The sequence below is a fragment of the Temnothorax longispinosus genome, chromosome 6, assembly GCF_030848805.1.
Source record: "Temnothorax longispinosus isolate EJ_2023e chromosome 6, Tlon_JGU_v1, whole genome shotgun sequence".
In the NCBI taxonomy this organism is placed as follows: domain Eukaryota; kingdom Metazoa; phylum Arthropoda; class Insecta; order Hymenoptera; family Formicidae; genus Temnothorax; species Temnothorax longispinosus.
The window spans coordinates 7,803,187-7,810,580 of NC_092363.1; the positions used below are offsets into that span (position 1 = coordinate 7,803,187).

The 7,394-nt window shown below is 34.3% G+C and overlaps 1 long non-coding RNA gene across 1 annotated transcript; it reads left to right on the plus strand.

The window, feature by feature from the left end:
* Positions 1 to 3,836: 3,836 nt before the first annotated feature.
* Positions 3,837 to 5,690, plus strand: LOC139815061 (uncharacterized). The gene is made up of 4 exons (XR_011732656.1): positions 3,837 to 4,433; positions 4,533 to 4,657; positions 4,905 to 5,030; positions 5,290 to 5,690. It is a non-coding gene; the product is annotated as an uncharacterized lncRNA (long non-coding RNA).
* Positions 5,691 to 7,394: the final 1,704 nt, after the last annotated feature.

Genomic DNA, 7,394 nt, shown 5'->3' on the forward strand with positions numbered 1-7,394 from the left:
ATGAAGCGCACTATGTGGACCTCGTCATCGGCAACCTGAGACACCTAGACATCGAATTCAATCTTGATTCATAAAAATCGACTTAAAAATTCCCTAGCGGCAGAATTAAAATTATGTCATGACATAATAAAAATTCGCTGAATTAAATTATGTCTAGACTAATAAAAAAATTGGACGAATTAAAATTATGTCTAGACATAATAAAAATTGGATGAATTAAAATTATGTCTTGACACAATAAAAATTGGATGAATTAAAATTATGTCTGACAAAAATAATTCCGCATTTTTATTATGAGTATATACATAATTTTAATTCATACAATTTTTATTATGTGTACATACACATAATTTGTTTTCGAATGAACGTAAAACGTATTTGTTATAATATCCATTATTGAAAATCGATATGCGCGACAAAAGCTCTTGTATATCATTAATTATGTTATTATTTATTATATATATTTCTATCCATATATTTTCAGTATTATTGTTGCATTAGAAAAATTATTGGCATTTAGGATACGAATCTTTTTCTGTTAGTTTGTAAGGTTCATGATTAAAAAGATCATGTCGTATTATTAACATATACCTAAGATTTATAGAATCGTTATTAATTTTATTATATATCTCAATTGCGCGAATCTCAAATATGTTTTGTAAAAATTATGCATAATATTCCTATGCAAGGATACTTGTTTAATTATTTCTTTCTATTGCATTTAAGTATAGAAAAATATACAATTTCTATGTGTTTGCACTTTATATTTAATGAGCAGGCAATTAAATATATATGATTCAATTTGCGTCTATGTCTCTTTATTGACTGACATAGTTATATACTTTTAAATCTTTTTCTTTTCTAAAATTCAATCAATTAAATAGCAAAAACTACGTTATTATATTATATATTTTTGGTACGTAGTGTGTGCAAATGTATTTTGAAATAAAGATTATATATTTTTTACTGAATTATTTACACACACGTGCGGTTTCAGAGTATCATTTATCGCCAACTCAAATATGTTCCTACTTAACTGTTAAAATATGAAAGATAATTTTATCTAGTTGTGACATTCGCTCGAATTCCCGAAATAATTTTCAAGGATATGAGTACGAATATATATATATATCGTACTATTTAATATTTATAATTAATAGAAAATTATAAACGATGCGTTAAGTATGAGAAATTTAACAGAATTGCTTTTATCAAAATGAATTAATTTGCGATTAGTTAAAGGGAATAAAAGAATAAACAAATCAGGTAAATTTCAGACACGTGTTACAGGTGTCCATCTGTAATTATCAAAAATATCGATACCTGAACATATACAGTTGCGAACAACATTCAGTAAGACACGCGAATAAAAATAAATAAAAAATTTTACAGTTAACGACTTATTAACATTAATCATGCTATATTGCGATTATGTTTTATGTTAAAATTGAAAAATATATACAAGGTGTACAACTAAAAGGGTTACAGATTATTATTTTAAAAAAACTAAGCAAAATATTAAATTGTTGTTTTCTTTAGAAATAATAGCTCGTAACACTTTTAGCTTCATACCTTGTATAAACTGTTTATAAGATTATAAGATATATTGTTTATAAGATTAAGATGCGTAACACTACAAAAAGGCGTGATATCCGTACAAAATGACCTTTTTAAAAAAAAAGGTAAAAGAAGGCGCCAAGTACACGCATAGTAGTGTATATGTATTATGTTGTTACCCTGTTATGTTGTTACCTCGAAAAAAACAAAGTGGTAGTATTATACCTCCAAATAGCTTTACCCTGTACATACTGTTTATAAAATGCGTAATACTACAAAAAGGCGTGATATCCGTACAAAATTACCTTTTTTAAAAAAAAGGTAAAAAAAGGCGCCAAGTACACGCATAGTAGTGTATATATGTTGTTACCTCGAAAAAAAAAAGAAAGTGGTAGTATTATACATCGAAAAAACCTAAGTAACAAGTGGTAGACGTAATCTTTATATCTCGAAAAATCTTGAAAAAATCTAAGCAGTAGTATCTTTATTTCCGAAAAATTATAACCTAAGTGATACACATCACAAAATTATGTTACCTTATCAAAAAGAAGAGTCGCGCTTTAAGTGATCTATTACAATTACAAAAAAGAAATGATATCTCTTTAAATTACAGCGCCAATTACAGAGAGAACATATATATTGCCTCAAAAAATAATTGTTGCACTACTTTGAAAAATCTTTACATTGTGTCAATTAGAAAAGAATGTATGATAACAATTTTATAAGATTAAAAAATTTTATTTAAATTTAACAAGGGAATACAATATATTTAAATACAAAGTTTACATGTGTATTTTTTAGTGGTCATAATTCAATTATTCAGTTTTGCAATAATATATCAATAATCATAAAATAAAGATTTGCATATATTATTTAATTATTTAATTATAACAATGCAGTTATTGATTAATTATAATATTCAATTATAATATCAATTGTGCGGGAAGTTTCTTTTTTCGGATCTCACGTCATTTTATACTGTACATCTTATTTGATATATTTTCGAGATGCATACCGCATGAGCAACATGCATCGACCAGATCAAAGAGAAGAGAAAAATTCCTTCCATTGTCGTATCATTATTATTGCCGAAAGATAATATATTACGTTCGATTCGAATTACGCGCGAGTATCGATTGTATCAAAAAATGCACAACGAGAAGTTAATTTACAAAAAAATATTAATTTATAAAATGACTGCACAAGGTTGATCAAAAATATTTCGCATCTTTGTGTTTTCGCGGACGGTTTTCGCGGTCGGTTTTTTGAGAAATTTTTCATTATTAATTTTTTAATTTTATCTACATAATATAAATTTTAACTTTTTATGGGATATAATTAAGATATTTATATAGGTATGTATAACGCAATATTCATAGAACGCGAAGTAAAATTTTTTTCTGTACTTGATTACATTTCTAAATTAAAAGAATGGATCACACAAAGAAATGGACAATCAATATTTTCAAGTAAATAACGGAATTAAAAATATTTTTTCGTAGAATAGCGCGTCGCGCGGGGTGCGTGTGTCTGCGGATCGACACCCACCACCCTGAGAGTGTTTAGGCGATTAGGTCGTCGCGTCGCGCGGGGTGCGTGTGTCTGCGGATCGACATCCACCACCCTGAGAGTGTTTAGGCGATTAGGTCGTCGCGTCGCGCGGGGTGCGTGTGTCTGCGTATCGACATCCACCACCCTGAGAGTGTTTAGGCGATTAGGTCGTCGCGTCGCGCGGGGTGAGTGTGTCTGCGGATCGACATCCACCACCCTGAGAGTGTTTAGGCGATTAGGTCGTCGCGTCGCGCGGGGTGCGTGTGTCTGCGGATCGACATCCACCACCCTGAGAGTGTTTAGGCGGTTAGGTCGTCGCGCGGGGTGCGTGTGTCTGCGGATCGACATCCACCACCCTGAGAGTGTTTAGGCGATTAGGTCGTCGCGTCGCGCGGGGTGCGTGTGTCTGCGGATCGACATCCACCACCCTGAGAGTGTTTAGGCGATTAGGTCGTCGCGTCGCGCGGGGTGCGTGTGTCTGCGTATCGACATCCACCACCCTGAGAGTGTTTAGGCGATTAGGTCGTCGCGTCGCGCGGGGTGAGTGTGTCTGCGGATCGACATCCACCACCCTGAGAGTGTTTAGGCGATTAGGTCGTCGCGTCGCGCGGGGTGCGTGTGTCTGCGGATCGACATCCACCACCCTGAGAGTGTTTAGGCGATTAGGTCGTCGCGTCGCGCGGGGTGAGTGTGTCTGCGGATCGACATCCACCACCCTGAGAGTGTTTAGGCGATTAGGTCGTCGCGTCGCGCGGGGTGAGTGTGTCTGCGGATCGACATCCACCACCCTGAGAGTGTTTAGGCGATTAGGTCGTCGCGTCGCGCGGGGTGCGTGTGTCTGCGGATCGACACCCACCACCCTTAGAAAGTTAGGTCAGGGTTGCTCGTGGTGGTTTTAGTCGGTAGGCTATGGGCGCGCGATGCCACGCTGAGGGAGGCTCAGGGGATTTCGGTCCTCTGAAGCGCCCCTCGTAACGGTGGTACGCGTGCGCGTAGAATCCGACACTCCCCCTCCCTACCACAGGGCGAGGGTGTCTTTCGAAGATTTCCACCACGTTAAAAAAAAAAAAAAAAAAAGTAGAGAACAATTTTTAATTCCTTTCAGCAATTACATTTCTATTAAGCGAGAAAGGTCAAGAAACATTTCGACTATATTGCAACAACGTCGTAAAATTAATGCAATATAGCCGAAATGGCTTCTTGACTTTTTTTGCTTAATGGATGAAGTCACACTGCATTGCCACGAGTCTCAATGTGGCTCGAGACTCTTATCTGACCCGGAGGTGGTGGTGGATTTTGCGGCCGGAACAGCAGGAAAGAAAGTGGTGAGTGTAACTGATTTTTACGTACTATGTCACTTATGTCCAACAATGTTCTATCTCTTCTGTCTTTACTTAATCGAATCGTTCATTTGAATATTTCAGAAAATAACGACGCAGAAGGTGACATCGGAGCAGCGAGGGAATCCTGCGAACCTGATATCCCGAGCAGCCTGAGAGGAGGAGGAGGCCTAGGATAGGCATCGGGCATCGGCGTATCAACACTTCTGGTAAATGTTGCTTTTTATTTTTTTCTAAAGATATTATAGAATCTGTTTTTTCGTTTGTGCTTATTCAGTTGCTACATTAAACCGTGTTTTAAAATATAAATTAGTAAAAGAAATAATTTGAAAAATTTGATTCAAGTTGATTCTAACGTAGAGACCTTTTTGCGAAGAAGTAAATTGAATGTGTATTAATCTGAATAACGAATAGCGTGACAATTATTTAATCTATTCGATTATTTTTATGTTACAGAAAATATCCACGCTGGAAGGACCATCAGCTTTGCATCGAGAAAACACGATGGACATCTCGAGCAGCCTGAGAGGAGGTGGAGGCCTGGGAGAGGCATCGGGCATCATCGGCGTACTAACACTTCTGGTAAGTGTTATTTTTTATTTTTTCTAAAGATATTATAGAATCTCTTTTTTCGTTTGTTTTTATTTAGTTGCTACATTAAACCGTGTTTCGAAATATAAATTAGTAAAAAGAAATAAATCGAAAAATTTGATTCAAGTTGATTCTAACGTAGAGACTTTTTTCGAAGAAGTAATTTAGGAAAAGATTAATCGGAATAACGAATAAGATGTTCGATGCGCGTGACAATTATTTAATCGATTTGTTTATTTTTATGTTACAGAACATATCGACGCGCGCGCAGGAAGGAGCATCAGCTTCGCATCGAGGAAACACGAAGGACACCCCGAGCAGCGTGAAAGAAAGTGGAGGTCTGGGAGAGGCATCAGGCGCCGGCGGAACAACATGCGGTAAATATAATTACCTCGAAAAAAACAAAGTGGTAGTATTATACCTCGAAATAACACCCTGTACATATTGTTTATACAATGCGTAATACTGCAAAAAGGCGTGATATCTGTACAAAATTACCTTTTTTAAAAAAAAGGTAAAGAAAGGCGCCAAGTACACGCATAGTAGTGTATATGTTGTTACCTCGAAAAAAAAAACAGTGGTAGTATTATACCTTAAAAAAATCTAAGTAACAAGTGGTAGACGAAATCTTTGTATCTTGAAAAATCTCGAAAAAACTTAAACAGTAGTATCTTCACTTCGAAAAAAAAAACAAAGTAGTAGTATTATACCTCGAAAAAACCTAAGTAACAAGTGGTGGACGTAATCTTTGTATCTCCAAAAATCTCGAAAAAACCTAAGCAGTATTATTTTTATTTCCAAAAAATTATTACTCAAGTGATACACATCACAAAATTACGTTACCTTATCAAAAAATGAGTCGCGCTTCAAGTGATCTATTATTACAATTACAAAAAAGAAATGATATCTCTTTAAATTACAGCGCCAATTACAGAGAACATATTTTTTTGAGATACAAAGATTACGTCTACCACTTGTTACTTAGGTTTTTTCGAAGTATAATATTACTACTGCTTTTCTTCGATTAGAATAAAAAATTGAATCATGAAGAATTACACAGGTAACAGTACAAAATACAAATATTTTATTAAAATATTTAAACCCAACAAGGGAATACAAGGTATTTAAATACAAAGTTTATATATGTATTTTAAAAGATTTAATCGCATCGCAAAGAATTACAGAGGTAACAGTACAAAAAATAAAAATATTTTATTAAAATACATAAATTTTTCTTGTCAAAAAACTTGGCGCTGCTAGACCTCAAAATTAGGTCAGCCTGGTGTGTATGTGCGAGCGAGTGGGTGTGGGCGATGTGTGTGTGTAATTTGTAAAAGGCTCTCTCTCTCTCTCTCTCTCTCTCTCTCTCTCTCTTTCTCTCTCTCTCTCTAGCAGCGCCAAGTTTTTTGACAAGAAAAATTTATGTATTTTAATAAAATATTTTTATTTTTTGTACTGTTACCTCTGTAATTCTTTGCGATGCGATTAAATCTTTTAAAATACATATATAAACTTTGTATTTAAATACCTTGTATTCCCTTGTTGGGTTTAAATATTTTAATAAAATATTTGTATTTTGTACTGTTACCTGTGTAATTCTTCATGATTCAATTTTTTATTCTAATCGAAGAAAAGCAGTAGTAATATTATACTTCGAAAAAACCTAAGTAACAAGTGGTAGACGTAATCTTTGTATCTCAAAAAATATATGTTCTCTGTAATTGCGCGCTGTAATTTAAAGAGATATCATTTCTTTTTTGTAATTGTAATAATAGATCACTTGAAGCGCGACTCATTTTTTGATAAGGTAACGTAATTTTGTGATGTGTATCACTTGAGTAATAATTTTTTGGAAATAAAAATAATACTGCTTAGGTTTTTTCGAGATTTTTGGAGATACAAAGATTACGTCCACCACTTGTTACTTAGGTTTTTTCGAGGTATAATACTACTACTTTGTTTTTTTTTCGAAGTGAAGATACTACTGTTTAAGTTTTTTCGAGATTTTTCAAGATACAAAGATTTCGTCTACCACTTGTTACTTAGATTTTTTTAAGGTATAATACTACCACTGTTTTTTTTTTCGAGGTAATAACAGTGACGCGATTTTGCTGCTAAATAAAGCATAGCGCGTAAAAGTGTCACATGCTTATTAATAATTAATGTCGAGCGGATAATACCGACTCACGTGTCATCATTCCTTAGGTCTCGGGTAGTCACCGTAGGGCGTAGGGTTCAACAGACGCCATGTTTTTTTCATTTCGCTAAAATTGTTGCATGGAATAAAATTTATTTTTTTTACTATCTCGGTGTCTCACTCGTTTATGTTTAATTATTTTTCCTTTTAAGTATATT